The sequence below is a fragment of the Geotrypetes seraphini genome, chromosome 11 (genome assembly GCF_902459505.1).
Source record: "Geotrypetes seraphini chromosome 11, aGeoSer1.1, whole genome shotgun sequence".
Taxonomy (NCBI): domain Eukaryota; kingdom Metazoa; phylum Chordata; class Amphibia; order Gymnophiona; family Dermophiidae; genus Geotrypetes; species Geotrypetes seraphini.
This window is the reverse complement of record NC_047094.1, coordinates 117,566,802-117,582,203: the sequence shown is the minus strand read 5'-3', so window position 1 is coordinate 117,582,203 and position 15,402 is coordinate 117,566,802. Positions and strand designations below refer to the sequence as shown.

The 15,402-nt window shown below is 43.1% G+C and overlaps 1 protein-coding gene across 3 annotated transcripts in view; it reads right to left on the bottom strand.

Annotated features, from left to right (window-relative positions):
• Nucleotides 1-15,025, bottom strand: part of CXCL16 (C-X-C motif chemokine ligand 16) — a 79,673-nt gene extending 64,648 nt beyond the window's left edge. For 2 of the 3 annotated variants that reach the window (XM_033962778.1, XM_033962779.1), the window contains exon 1: nt 14,882-15,024. The gene's annotated coding sequence lies outside the window, so the exon portion shown is untranslated. Of the gene's footprint in view, nt 1-14,881 lie in introns of all 3 variants that reach the window. The other variant, XM_033962776.1, reaches the window with a different exon arrangement.
• Between the last annotated feature and the right edge of the window lie 377 nt (nt 15,026-15,402).

Sequence of the window (15,402 nt, the reverse complement as noted above, 5' to 3'; positions counted from 1 at the left end):
AGGAGGTGGAGGTGGATAAAGGTAAAACCAGGATTTCCAGGATCTTCACTGAATAATATTGAGATCCTGGTAAAAAGGCAGGATTTTCCAGGATCCTGGACTACCTTTTTTTTGATTGCCACAACTGCTGCTATTCATTTACCTGGAGTCCCTGCAAGTCTTCTTTCCTTCTCTGCTGGTCCCACCCCTTATGACCTGCTCTTCTCTTCCTGTGTGGACAGACCATCAGAGAAGGAGAAGACATCAGTGTGGGGACTCCTTTCAGAATGATAGCCAGAAGGGCAGTTAAAATAGGCTGTAGCTTATCCAGGCAGTGGAAAAAAGATAGCAACACTTTGAATTTAAAAGGTGACTTTTAGTAACCTGGTCAAACTTATTTAAACTAATTACTACTACTAATTATTTCTATAGCATTACCAGACGCATGCAGCGCTGCAGAGTCACAAAGAAGAAGAAAACAGTCCCTCTTCGAAAGAGCTTACAATCTAAACAGCCAAGACAGACAAACAGTTAAGGGGGACTGTTAATCAGCTGGCTGGGTTGGAGGGCAGAGGAGTAGGGTTAAGGATTGAAGGCTATATCAAAAAGGTGGGCTTTCAGTCTGCTTTTAAACAAGAGAAGGGAAGGGGCTTGATGGACAAACTCGAGTAATTTATTCCAGGCATAGGAAGCAGCTAGATGAAAGGAATGAAGTCTGGAATTGGCAGTGGATGAGAAGGGTAAAACTAAGAGCGACTTATCTGAGGAATGGAGTTATCTAGGAGGTGTGCGAGGAAAGATATTGATGGGCAACAGAATGAACACACCTGTAGGTTAGCAATAAGATCTTAAACTGTATGTGATGGCAGATAGGGAACCAGTGAAGTGACTTAAGGAGAGTGGTGATGCGAGTGTAGTGAGGTTGTTAGAAGATGAGTCGTGCAGCAGAGTTTTACATAGATTGCAAGGGTGAGAGGCGACACTGCGGGAGACCAGTTAGAAGTAGATTGCAGTAATCTAAGCATGAGGTTACGAGAGCGTGGACAAAGGTCCAGGTAGAGAATGACACCCACTGAAACGGTGACAAAAAAAAAAAAAGGTCACCGCGAGTACGGGGACAAGGTCATTCACCGCCCCATGGAGCGGTGAATGGTCTTGTCTCCGCAGTTAAAGGAGTGAGCACGCGCGGTGAATGAGCGTGCGGTCTGGCAGCCCCCTCTCTCCTGCCGGCCATCCGGCCGTGCATCTCCCTCCCTTCCTTTCCCTTACCTTCTTTTTGTGGCAATTTCTATAAGGCTATGTGTTGTATTGCAGCTGGAACCTTGAAGTCGCGTCGCGTTGGCTGCTGGAAAAGTCTCCTCTGACGCAACTTCCTGTTTCTGGTTGCATCGGAGGAGACTTTTCCAGCAGCCAACGCGACGCGACTTGAAGGCTCCGGCTGCAATACAACGCATAGCCTTATAGAAATCGCCATGAAGAGAAGGTAAGGGGAAGACAGGGAGGGAAATGCACGGCTGGCCAGTGGGAGGGAGCTGCTGGACCGCGCGAAGGGTGCTGGGGGTGGAGGGATGGAGAGAAGAAGGTGCTGAAGCAGACTGAAGGGAAATGGGGGGAAGAGAGAGTGGGGAGAAGACGCTGAAGGGAAATGGGGGGGAAGACAGAGTGGGGAGAAGACGCTGAAGGGAAATGGGGGGGAAGACAGAGTGGGGAGAAGACGCTGAAGGGAAATGGGGGGAAGACAGAGTGGGGAGAAGACGCTGAAGGGAAATGGGGGGGAAGACAGAGTGGGGAAAAGAAGCTGAAGGGAAATGGGGGGGAAGACAGAGTGGGGAAAAGAAGCTGAAGGGAAATGGGGGGGAAGACAGAGTGGGGAGAAGACGCTGAAGGGAAATGGGGGGGAAGACAGAGTGGGGAGAAGACGCTGAAGGGAAATGGGGGGGAAGACAGAGTGGGGAGAAGACGCTGAAGGGAAATGGGGGGGAAGACAGAGTGGGGAGAAGACGCTGAAGGGAAATGGGGGGGAAGACAGAGTGGGGAGAAGACGCTGAAGGGAAATGGGGGGGAAGACAGAGTGGGGAAAAGAAGCTGAAGGGAAATGGGGGGGAAGACAGAGTGGGGAGAAGACGCTGAAGGGAAATGGGGGGGAAGACAGAGTGGGGAGAAGACGCTGAAGGGAAATGGGGGAAGAGAGAGTGGGGAGAAGACGCTGGAAGGGAAGAAGACAGAGATGCCAGACTATGGGGAAGCGAAGGGAAGAAGATGGGTGCCAGACTAATTGAGGAGGGGGTGAAGGGAGAGGCACAGTAACAGAGCAAATGGAAGAAGCAGAGAGAAGACAGACAGTAGGTGGAAGGAATTGAATGAGAAGATGAGGGAAACAGAAACCAGACAACAAAGGTAGAAAAAATTTTCTATTTATTTATTTTGCTTTAGGATAAAGTAGTATATTAATTGTGTTTTTATAAAAATTTATAAACAAAGCCCTGCCAGCTGAACATCTCTTTCTCTAGTTCAGCAACCAGAACTTTGATTTATAAGGAAGGAATAAGCTAAATATTGCAGTACTGAGGCTTGTAAGGATGCTGCAGGGATGGGGCGGGGACAGTAGTTGCGGGGATGGGGCAGGGACAGTGGTCGCGGGGACAGGGCGGTGACAGGGACGGTGGTCGAGGGGACGGGGCGGTGACGGGGACAAATTTTTCACCGTGTCATTCTCTAGGTCCGGGTAGTGTGTTCAGAGAGAAAGGGTTGAATTTTGGTGATATTGAAGAGATAGAAGCGACAGGTCTTATAGCAACTTGTTGGATGTGCAAGTGATAGGCAAGTGAATATTACTGTCTTTTAAACCAGTGTTTCTCAACCTTTTCAGGTCAAGTACCCCCTAAGCCAGTGGTCTCAAACTCAAACCCTTTGCAGGGCCACATTTTGGATTTGTAGGTACTTGGAGGGCCTCAGAAAAAAATAATGTAATGTCTTATTAAAGAAATGACAATCTTGCATGAGGTAAAACTCTTTATCTATATACAGTATATATAAAATCGGAGGTATGTATGTGTGTATGTATGTATATGTGTGTGTATGTGCCGCGATCACGCAAAAACGGCTTGACCGATTTGAACAAAACTTGGTATGCTGATCCCTCACTACCTGGGATGATATGTTCTGGGGGTCTCGTGGCCCACCTGCACACATGGGCGGAGCTAAAAACATAAAATCAGATTTCACCCATTCATGTCAATGGAAAAAATGTAAAAAGCTGCCATTCTCACAGTAATTCAAAAACGGCTTGACCGATTTGAACGAAACTTGGTATGCAGATCCCTCACTACCTGGGGTGATATGTTCTGGGGTCTCGCGGCCCACCTGCACACGTGGGCGGAGCTACAAACAGAAATTCACATTTCACCCATTCATGTCAATGGAAAAAATGTAAAAAGCTGCCATTCTCACAGTAATTAAAAAACTGCTTGACCGATTTGAACGAAACTTGGTATGCAGATCCCTCACTACCTGGGGTGATATGTTCTGGGGGTCTTGCGGCCCACCTGCACACATGGGCGGAGCTACAAACATAAAATCGGATTTCACCCATTCATGTCAATGGAAAAAATGTAAAAAGCTGCCATTCTCACAGTAATTCCAACTATTAACCCCTTTATATGACACTATAACCACTAGGGACATCTTTTCTATTCTACCACGGACACCATACATATAGAGTTTGTATGTTCTAACTGTTTTTGTAACTGTTTCCTTCATGCACCCCAGTTCATAATGTTATTACATTACATGAGTACTCACATATCCTGAACTAGGAACACAGGTTCCATTCTGAACCGGGAACAAACTGCATGGAGTTTCTTTTCAACCTGAGTTTCCACATATTGAGTTGTTTAAATCAATACTGAAACTTTTGGATGCCACTTATTCCAACAGATCTTCCTTTTCAGTTTAAGAGATTGCAAATTCCAGTGAGACTTGCATTCTCTATCACAATCAACAAATCACAGGGACAGACTATTACATACTGTGGAGTGGATTTAAGATCCCCCTGTTTTTCCCATGGACAACTCTATGTTGCTTGATCAAGGGTGGGTTCACCCAAGAATTTATATGTTCTTGCTCCTGGAGGTGAAACTAAAATTGTTGTTTATAATCAAGTTTTGTGTTAGTTGTATTGTATTTATTTTGTCAAATATTTCACATTATAATTTGATTATTGTACTTTTTATAAAGCTGTAAAAAAATAATTTCATTCACCACTATAAAGTATCTTTATTTCAATCCATTTACTGTGTTATTGCTATAATTAAATACCCGTGCAACGCCGGGACATCAGCTAGTTGTTTATAAATCTTTCCTTTTGGCTAAGTCATAGTTTCTTATTGTATTTTCACTATTGAAATATTGTACTGCTTTTCATCATCACTGGCATGTCCAGTCCTCTTTATTCTGTGAACCGCCTAGAACAGGGGTGTCCAATGTCGGTCCTCGAGGGCCGCAATCCAGTCGGGTTTTCAGGATTTCCCCAATGAATATGCATGAGATCTATTAGCATACAATGAAAGCAGTGCATGCAAATAGACCTCATGTATATTCATTGGGGAAATCCTGAAAATCCGACTGGACTGCGGCCCTCGAGGACCGACATTGGACACCCCTGGCCTAGAACTTTATTATTATTATTATATGATCAAGAAACTGTTTTATTTTACTTTTGTGATTGTAATTATGATAAACATACCGAGGGCCTCAAAATAGTACCTGGCGGGCTGTGGGTTCGAGACCACTGCCCTAAGCCTAACAAATACCAACTGAGTACCCACACCCAAGCTCCGCCCAAGACCCACCCAAACTCCACCCCAGACTCCACCTCCATAATAATAGTACTAATTGTAATCCAATTTCTTCCATCCATTTTTCATATACACACAATATAATCTTATTAATATATAATGGTAACCACAAAATTATAAAAACACAAAGCACACTGAACGTAGAGAAAATGTTAATTATCATTTATATTCGGGGGTTTTCAAAGAGGTCAAGGCAGGTGACTCAAAATATGCAATGTCACCTCAGTAACAACTATAGAAAAATAGACAAATATAGTGCAAAATATAGACAGCAGATATAAATTCTCAAAACTGACACATTTTGATCACTAAAATAAAATTATTTTTCCTACCTTTGTTGTCTGGTGATTTCAGGAGTCTCTGGTTGCACTTTCTTCAGGCTGTGCATCCAATATTTCTTTCTTCCAGACCTCATTCCATTCCCCAACCAACATCTCTCTCGATTCCTCCGGGAGTCCAGCTTTTCTTCCTCTCTCATCCCCCAGATCATGTGCAGCATTTTTTGTCACTGCCCACCAACCTCATACCCATTCCTCCTTCTATCACCTCTCTCCAACACCATGCCACATCTCTCCCTCCATCACTATGCCCAACATTCCTCCCCCTTGCATCCCCTTCAATTTATCCCTCTGTTCCCTCTCCCCCAGATCATGTGCAGCATTTTTCGCCACTGCCCACCAGCCTCATACCCATTTCTCCTTCTATCACCCCTCTCCAACACCATGCCACATCTCTCCCTCCATCACTATACCCAACATTCCTCCACTTTGCATCCCATTCAATTTATCCCTCTGTTCCCTCTCCACCACCATATCCAACATTTCTCCCTCTCATCCTTCTATTCCCCATGCATCTCTACCTCATTCCTCTCTATGCCCAATTTTCCACTTCCTTTCCCCATGTGCACCAACTCTTTCCCTCTCACTCACACACTCAGGCCCAACAATTGTCCCTTCTATTCCCTCCCTCCTTTCTATGTCCCAAGTTAGTGCTCCCTTCTTCCCTCCCTTATGTAAAATGGCCTTCCACTCCCCCCCACCCCCGACATCAATTCTGACATCAGAGAGAAGGTCCGGGCTAGCCAAGCAGCAATTGACTGGCCCGAAACCTTCTCTCCAACGTCAGAATTGACGTCGGGGGGAAGGCTTATGGGCCACGGCGGACAATTGCTGCACGCACCTGGCCCTTCCCTGCCCAGAATTGCAGCAGCGGAGGATAATTAAATGGAGCTGGCGTGTGGCAGTGGTGGGCTGCGATAGGTGTGTTGCAGCGGCGGGGCTAGCAGGGAGGAATCCCGATCAGCCCTTGTAACCCCAACAGGCGGCCCTTATACTCTTTAGAATACACTTATCGCAGGTTGAGAAACACTGATCTACAGTATTCAGGGGTGAGTTTTGGGCTCGGTATATCAGGGCAAAGGTGTGATTTCTGGTTTGACAGGTGGAGAAGGTGAGGCATTCAATGTAATTTAGTATGATAGTGTCTATCAGTCTTGGGATGATGTTTAACATAACAGAGTAACATAGTAGATGACGGCATATAAAGACTCGAATGGTCCATCCAGTCTGCCCAACCTGGTTCAATTAAAATTTTTTTTTGTTTTCTTCTTCTTAGCTATTTCTGGGCAAGAATCCAAAGCTCTACCCGGTACTGTGCTTGGGTTCCAACTGCTGAACTTGCCATCACAGCTCACTCCAGCCCATCTACACCCTCCAGCCATTGAAGCATTCCACAGCCCATCCTCACCCAAAAGGCCATATACAGACACATACCATGCAAGTCTGCCCAGTACTGACCTTAGTTCTTCAATATTTACTATTATTTTCTGATTCTAGATCCTCTGTTTTCATCCCACGCTTCTTTGAACTCTGTCGCCGTTTTCCTCTCCACCACCTCTCTCGGGAGCGCATTCCAGGCATCTACCACCTTCTCCATAAAGTACAATTTCCTTAAATTGCTCTTAAATCTACCACCCCTCAACCTCAAATTATGTCCTCTGGTTTTACCATTTTTCTTTCTCTGGAAAATATTTTGTTTTACGTTAATACCTTTCAAGTATTTGAACCTCTAAATCATATCTCCTGTCCCTCCTTTCCTCTAGGGCACAGGTGTCAAAGTCAGTCCTCGAAGGCCGCAATCCAGTCGGGTTTTCAGGATTTCTCCAATGAATATGCATTGAAAGCAGTGTATGCACATAGATCTCATGCATATTCATTGGGGAAATCCTGAAAACCAGACTGGATTGCGGCTCTCAAGGAGGGACTTTGAGATCCCTGCCCTAGAGGAAAGGAGAGACAGGGGAGATATGATTCAGACGTTCAAATACTTGAAGGGTATTAACATAGAACAAAATCTTTTCCAGAGATAGGAAAATGGTAAAACCAGAGGACATAATTTGAGGTTGAGGGGTGGTAGATTCAGGGGCAATGTTAGGAAATTCTACTTTACGGAGAGGGTAGTGGATGCCTGGAATGCACTCCCGAGAGAGATGGTGGAGAGTAAAACTGTGACTGAGTTCAAAGAAGCGTGGGATGAACACAGAGGATTTAGAATTAGAAAATAATATTAAATATTGAACTAAGGCCAGTACTGGGCAGACTTGCACGGTCTGTGTCTGTATATGGCCGTTTGGTGGAGGTTGGGCTGGGGAGGGCTTCAATGGCTGGGAGAGTGTAGATGGGCTGGAGTAAATCTTAACAGAGATTTCGGCAGTTGGAACCCAAGCACAGTACAGGGTAAAGCTTTGGATTCTTGCCTAGAAATAGCTAAGAAGAAAAAATTTAAAAATTTAAATTGAATCAGGTTGGGCAGACTGGATGGACCATTTGGGTCTTTATCTGCCGTCATCTACTATGTTACTATGTTATAAATACATTAAAAGCACTATAACTTTATTCATAGCATCTCATTAATTTATCACAAATGAACATACATACAAACATACATACATAAACTTGAAAAAGGAGACAAAGGACACCACTAAGTTCATATTATGAACAAGAAATTTAAAAGTCACTTAGCTCAAATTGACCATTGTATGATGATGTTGTGCACGGGTCATATAACTCAAGTAAATCCAAACTTTGGCTCACATAATAACAAAAATAAGGCCAAATGGACAAGATGGAGTCCTGAGCCATCCAGTGAAAAACATCATAAGGTAAAAGTTCAAAAAAGGTGAGTCCCAAAGTGTTAAAGTGCAAGTGCAAAAAAGTGATCCAAGATAAGCAGACTCTTGATCCAATTTCCAAAAAACAAATGCGAGCCATCATAATGGGCAGGAGATGGAAGCTAACTTGATCCAAAAGCAAAGATGGCAACTGCCATGCAAATGACATGACGGTAGAGAGAGGGCGGAGCATTAAATAGATCGCAGCATATTGACAAAAATGAACAGCTGAATAAACTTTAAAAAATCAAAACAATCAAAAAAAGTTGAACAAATCAAAAAGGCCAGAAAAATACTATATAGAATTATTATCGTAACACTAGCCACGCAATCTCTCTGTCTAACCCGTTAGGTATCACAGTATGCCAAGCAAAAATCAATCGCTGTTCATGGTAAATAAGCAGCCGAGAAATATCCCCCCAGGGATGGTAACAAAACTGTTTAAAGACACAAAAACACAAATGGGAGATGTCAGCCCTAGCAATACTAGCAATCAGCATTTTCGGTTAGCCTAATCCAGGGGTGCCCACACTTTATGGGCTTGCGAGCTACTTTTATAATGACTAAGTCAAAATGATCTACCAACAATAAAATTTTAAAAAAACCACAAAGCACACTGAAAGTCAGAGAAAATGTTAATTATTCATATTCCGGGCTTTTTCAAAGAGGTCACGGCAGATGACTCTATGCAATGTCACCTCAGTAACAAAATACAAAAATAGACAAATACACCCCCCTCCCTTTTTACTAAACCACAATAGTAGGTTTTAGCACAGGGAGTTACGCTGAATGCCTCGTGCTGCTCTCAATGCTCATAGGCTCCCTGCGCTAAAAAACGCTATTGCGGTTTAGTAAAAGGGAGCCATAGTGCAAAATATAGACAGCAGATATAAATTCTCAAAACCGACACATTTTGATCACTAAATTGAAAATAAAATCATTTTTCCTACCTTTGCTGTTTGGTGATTTCATGAGTCTCTGGTTGCACTTTCTTCTTCTGACTATGCATCCAATCTTTCTTCCTTTCTTTCAGCCTCCTGTATGTTTCCTCTCCTCCAGACCTCATTCTCTCCCCCAACTTTTTCTTTCTGTCTCCCTGTTCCCCCTTCTTTCTGTCTCTCTGTCTGCCCCCTTTCTTTCTTTCTCCATGCCCTCCCCCAAGCCACTCGGTTTGCTGCCACCACCATCGTGGAACAGCCCCCAAGCCACCGCCGTCCCAAGCTTTCCCTGCAGAAGCGTCGCGCTGACCAGCATTCCGCTCCCTGACGTCAATTCTGACGTAGGAGAGGAAGTTTCGGGCCAACAAGGCATTTCTCCTCATTCCATCCAGCCTGAGCCCCATCTCTCCTTGATCCAGCATTTCTCTTCTGTGTCTGTCAGAATTACCATTCCACCTATTTTCCAGCATCACCCTTCTTTGTGTCCATCTCATCTATATCCCTATCTCACCACTTTTTCAGAATCTTCATTTGTCTCTGTCCTTGTCTTTACCCCATGTTCACCATTTACCCTTTCAATGTCTTTATCTCCCCCCCCACACTTTTTCAGCATTACTTCTATGTCTCTATTTCACCTCTTCATGTCCCCTCTGTATCTCTATCCTTATTCAGTAGGTCCTGCTTACTCTTTCTCTTCTTTGTGTCACTATCTCCATTTTCAGCTTTCCCCCCTTTTCCTTTGTTAATGCACCCTGTAGCCAGAATCTTTCCACCCTCCCTCCACTCCGGCCCAGCCCAGTATGAAATATTTCCTTTTGTTTCCCTCCCCTCTCTTTTTCTCATTCTCTTCTGCTCCCTCACCCACGAGTCCTGCATCTGGCCCTCTCCCTTCTACCTGCACCTGGCAAAAAACCCCTGCTCCGCGGCTCTCTTAAGCAACTCGTCAGCAGCGGTGATCAAGACAAGCTGCCGACATCGAGGCCTTCCCTCTACGAGTCCCGCCTTTGTGGAAAAAGGAAGTTGAAACAAGCGGACTCGCAGAGGGTAGGCCCCGACGTCAGAAGCTTGTGTCTATCGCTGCTGCTGAGTTGCCGAAGAGAGCCGCGGAGCAGGGGGTATGGCCGGAAGCAGGTAGAAGGGAGAGGGCTGCTGGAAGAGGTAGAAGTTCCGGAGTATGACACCAACCCGGGCCAGGATGATTTCTTTTTCAGGCTGTTGTTGCTGCTGCCGCCGCCACCATGCCCCCCCCCCCCCCCGAAATGACAAAAACAGCCTAATGCCCGGCGTCTGCGTCTTTGACGTCGGGGAGAGGAAGGCTGATAAGCCCGGTAGATCGGGACAGCAACACGAGTCTATCACAGAGCCCGGGATGGGCTCTGCGATCGACTCATGTTGCCTTCCTGAGCTACCGGTCGATCGCGACCCCTGGCCTAACCAATGTCAGCAAAAGCCTATGGGAGATTATATCATTCATGTTTGACCTTAGGGAATGTCATTGCAGACAGCCTTAATTCAATCAATGATTAAAGGACCTGGCAGTAAAAAGGTGCTAAAGACAGCTAAGAGGTGTTAAGAAGATGTGTTAACGTCTGGTGCTTCAGATGACAGCTTAAGATACAATGGGTCAAGGTGCACAAATATTGTCAGAGGCATACTGGAAATTACATTTGACTCCAGTCTATTCTTCTCCAGTCTAGCACACCTCACTCACCTTCCTAGTCAGTGAAACTAACTATTGTTTCAGACAGTTTACTAAGGATGGGGATACTTAACTTCAATAGATTCTATTGAAGTTCAATAGATTCTATTTGTTATAAAAAGCCCCCTCTCAACATCAACCCCCCTTCTCTCTATCTCTGGAACCTGAAGCTTGGAACATCCCTCCTCACCCCCCTTTCTCGCTCTACTTCTCTCTCTACCTCTCTGTCCTCACAGCACCTATTCTCTCTCATTTACAAGAGCACAGAAGCAGTCTCTGTATTTATAAAACTTATCTCTCATTAATTGTAATGTTTAATTGTAACTTTTATGAATCTTGCTTTCTCTGCACAATATATTTATTCTTTATGCAAACACTATTAGTGGTCTTTCTCAGTGATTTTACAACCTAATGAAACTTCTGTGAAGGTATTGAACTCAGGACCGCGGATTATAAGGCCACTTCAACCATAACCCCTCCAACCTTACATTTTGGGGGGGTCCAACCTTACACCACTGAGTAAGTGCTGTCACCGAATCTGGTACTTTGCATGTCAGGGTATTGCAAGGAACCCCAAACACTGCGAAAGCAGCCGTAGGTGGCAGAAAAAGGGCGACAACCTGGTGCATCTGGAATCCCGACACAAAGGCCTATCCATAAAAAATGCACCAGAGGACACAAGGAGTCGTGTGTTCTCCTGCACCAAGAAAGATCTACCCGAAAACTACTGTTAAGGACCAGGGGACCTCCTCCCAGAAACCAGAAAAAGAATGAAAAAGAGCAAGGGTCACCCCTCTCACAGACATCTCCGTTCCCCAATGACATGGAGATCGAGGAAATGCTGCCCCAACACAGCCTCAGGGAGGCACATTAAGTCAGTCGAGGTGCAGCTGACCCAGCACAATGCAGGCGTGCGCGCTTTAAAGATCACAGTCTCCACCCAAAAAAAACCACTAGCTGTCAAGAGAAACTTCAGGGCTGGGATGAGATTACCACCCATCCCCCCTGACTGATGGCTCTCTTGTCTAGCAGGAGGCATATCCAGGCAACCGAGCACGTCCGCCAACAACGCTGTGCGCCCAGAGCACCCAAACACAACTCTGCGCTTGTACAAAGTGCAACCCGGGAGAGATTAAAAAACTCTACAGTCCTGTCAGAAGCATGGGAACAAACAACATGCCCTCCGGTGCCCAACCACTTATAATGTGTCCCCCGAACAACCGGCCGCACATCCGGCTAACAACCCGGTACCTAATCACTCAGTACTCACGTGCTCCCATACTCCAGGAAGGCAAGGGGAGAAGTGCACATGCTGCAGCACACAGGAACTGTGCCGGCATTTGGGATCGGGCCTCTTCTTCCAAACCTCTGACCACCTTCTCCACTGAGGCCTGCCTCTGTCCGTCCTCACCGGCAGGGAGGGTGGGGAAGAGATCTGTGTGGGCCCAGGTGTTGCCTCTAAAGTTAGCTCATTCTGGCCAACACCCCTAGGCTCCACTGAAGCTGCTGCAACAGGAGCAAAAAATAGCCTTCCGTCTGCAGGAGCTGAAACCAGGAACCAGAATGAAAACCTCCATCCAACCTGCTGGAGATAGAGAATACTGATTGGCCAGAAGGAGGTGCATCCAAGATATAACCGAGGTCAATTTAGTTCTCTCTATCTCCCCCTACTGGTTGATGGACGTTATCCCACTTGTCTGGATTCATCTGCTGCTAATGACAAAGAATGTTAGTATAAGGACACACTAATACTGTTCAAAATCAAAACTAGATAAAACAAAAAGAGTGATACCTCTATTATGCTAAAATAAAATGACCAGTAGACATGATAGAAATAAAAACAATGTATCTCTAGTGTAGATATTATAGAAACAATGGAATCTTAAATAAAATGTACTTAAAAGTATTAATCTAATCTTCATTTTATATACTGAATCTACTTCCTAAGGAGCTCGACCCGGTTTACAATTTGTTAAAAAAAAGTTAGAAAAAAGTATGTTGAATTGCTTAAAATTACTGACAGCTAAAATCAAATTAACTATTGTGTAAACAACCAGGTTTTCAAACTTTTTCAAAATTGAAATAATTGATCTACCAGTCTTAGAGAATCTGGAAGTCCATTCCAAATTCTCACCAATTTAAAAGTAAAAGATTTTCTAAGCTTCTCAGTGCATTTAATACCTTTCAGAGAAGGAAATGTTAATTTGTGAATTGTTGTAATTCTTGAATAGCAGGATCTAAAGGAATTCCTACTAAGGGGAATCAAAGAGTCAAATATTCCACAAAGGAGTTTGAAAACCACACATGCACACTTGAACTGTAACCTTTGATGGACTGGAAGCCAATGGAGTTTTCTCAGCAATGGGGAAACATGGTCGTACTTTCTCTTTCCAAAAATAAGTTTGGCCGCTGTATTTTGTATTAACTGGAGACTATCTAAACTGCCCTGTTTAATACCCAAATAAATAGAATTACAGTAGTCCAACTGGGCCAACACAGTGGATTGTACCAGTAATAAATAATGTTCTTGATAAAATAGTGCCCTGACTTTCCTCAGCATGCGCAAACTAAAGAAACATTTCTTTGCTAAGGAATTTATCTGGTTATTAAAAGTGAGAGAGGAATCCAGAATAATACCCAAAACTCTAGAAGTGAAGTCAAGTTGTAATATATTTGATTTCAACGCAATATTAGTGGGGAGATTAACTAATCTAGGACCGATCCAAAGCAGCTTAGTTTTTGAAGCATTCAGTTTCATTTGAATGGAATTTGCCCAACTCTGGAACTTAGAGATACAGCTATCTATGCCTGTAAACAAGGTCACTGAAATCATGTTTGACTTCCAATAAAAAAAAAAAATATCATCTGCATAGGTAAAAATAGATTCTGTAGGCGAAAGAGAGAAGTTTTTTTAAAGACGTCATATAGATATTAAATAAAATAGGTGACAAAGGAGAACCTTGCAGCACCCCACATTTGGGTATCCATGAAGATGAGACCTGGCCCTCTAAGCATACCTCATATGAACTTCGCAAAAGAAATTTACTAAACCAATCTAGAACCATATGGGTTAGTCCTATGTCAGCCAACATATGAATCAAAATATCATAATGAACCACATCAAATGTGGCAGACAAGTCAAATTGTAATAATACTGCATATTTATTCTGTAACTGCAAATTTTGAATTTTTGCAATTAAAGATATCAAAAGAGTTTCTGTACTGAAATTGGGTCTAAATCCATGTTGAAATGGTAAAAGAATAGAAAACTTCTCTAGATAGTTGGAAAGTTGTTTGGAAATAATTGATTTCAACATTTTTGTCAGTAGAGGTATATTTGCAATAAGATGATAGTGGGAAGAGTGAGGGGTCCAAGTCAACCCTTTCAACAAAGGTGTTAGAACTATTTTACCCATCTCCATTGAAAAATGGCCATTACTCAGAGTATAATTTAGTAAGGAAGTCAACCAAGTGATGGCCTGTAAAGGACTGTTACCATAAAGATAGGAAGGGAGGGGATCCAAAGTACAGTTACACCTTTTCAATTTTTCACATAATTTAAGAACTTGAAGCTCTGAAACAGAATCAAATGCCTTCCAGAGACAGTCTGTGAAGATTAGTGTAGGTTCATCAGAACCTAAAGTAAAATCATCAAAATTCCAACTGACTTTGCACATTAGATACTAAAACATAATATACTTCCTTGAACAGGGATGTAGCCGACACTCCACAAAAGTTAAGTGAACCTAGTATAGCAGAATGCAAGTAATTGCACACCTATAATAGCTGTTCTGTCTTCTTATAAATGCTTGTGTGGACACAAACAGAAAATGCTAGAAATGATAATGAACAAAAATGAAGGTTGTAAATTTCTAAAAGCTGCCAACAAGGGAATCTAAAACCAGGTGGGGTTTTTTTTTATTTTTTTTTTTTAAAGGAATAAAAACAACTGCAGATCTTAAAAATGAATGAAAACCAAAAGGGGCTGGGATAAAAGTAGTGCACCTTAAATAAGATATGCTTGTGGGAGAAAAAACAAAGCGGTATTAAGGAACAGAACAAACATATCAGGCTTGAAATGTAAACAATAGTCAAAAGAAAGGGTTAAAATGACCGAAGGTACAGGGATGAGGGGGAAGGGAGGACCAGAATGGCACAGGACTCTAAAAGTAACACAAGATTAAAAACTGCAAGAGGGAGGTAAATGAAGCTGCTAGTAAAAAGATTGAAACAAACTTACTGTGAATTAAACATGGCTACTGCAATCTTCCGAGTCACAAATTGAAAGATGAGAAGTGAAACCACATTCAGATAAAGTTGAAGGAGGTCACATGACCAGGGAATAGTATGTAGCTAACTTTATTTGTCTGAACAATTGTAACAAACGTCGGTTCTGATAATAACCTAATGACATTTATTTATTTTTAAAATTTCTATACCATTTTTCCCCAAAACGGTTTACATGTTGGAAATGATAACAAAACCTATTTTGATTATTCTTCAAAGAAATGCATTGTGCTTATCTATATTTTAGGATATGGGATTCCTGCTATAGAGAAAGATCTATAGAAATAGAGTGTAATCCATTTCTATATTAAGACCTTTTGGAGAGACACATTGCATCTCAAAAATGATTCTCTTCTCTTCTTGCAGCAAAGCTATATATCTCTGTCTCCTCTTCTTGGTCTAGGAGAGATAGCCTTAAATACAATGTATTTTAGGTCTGAGGTTTCGTGTCTAGCTGAATTCCAGTGCTCAACT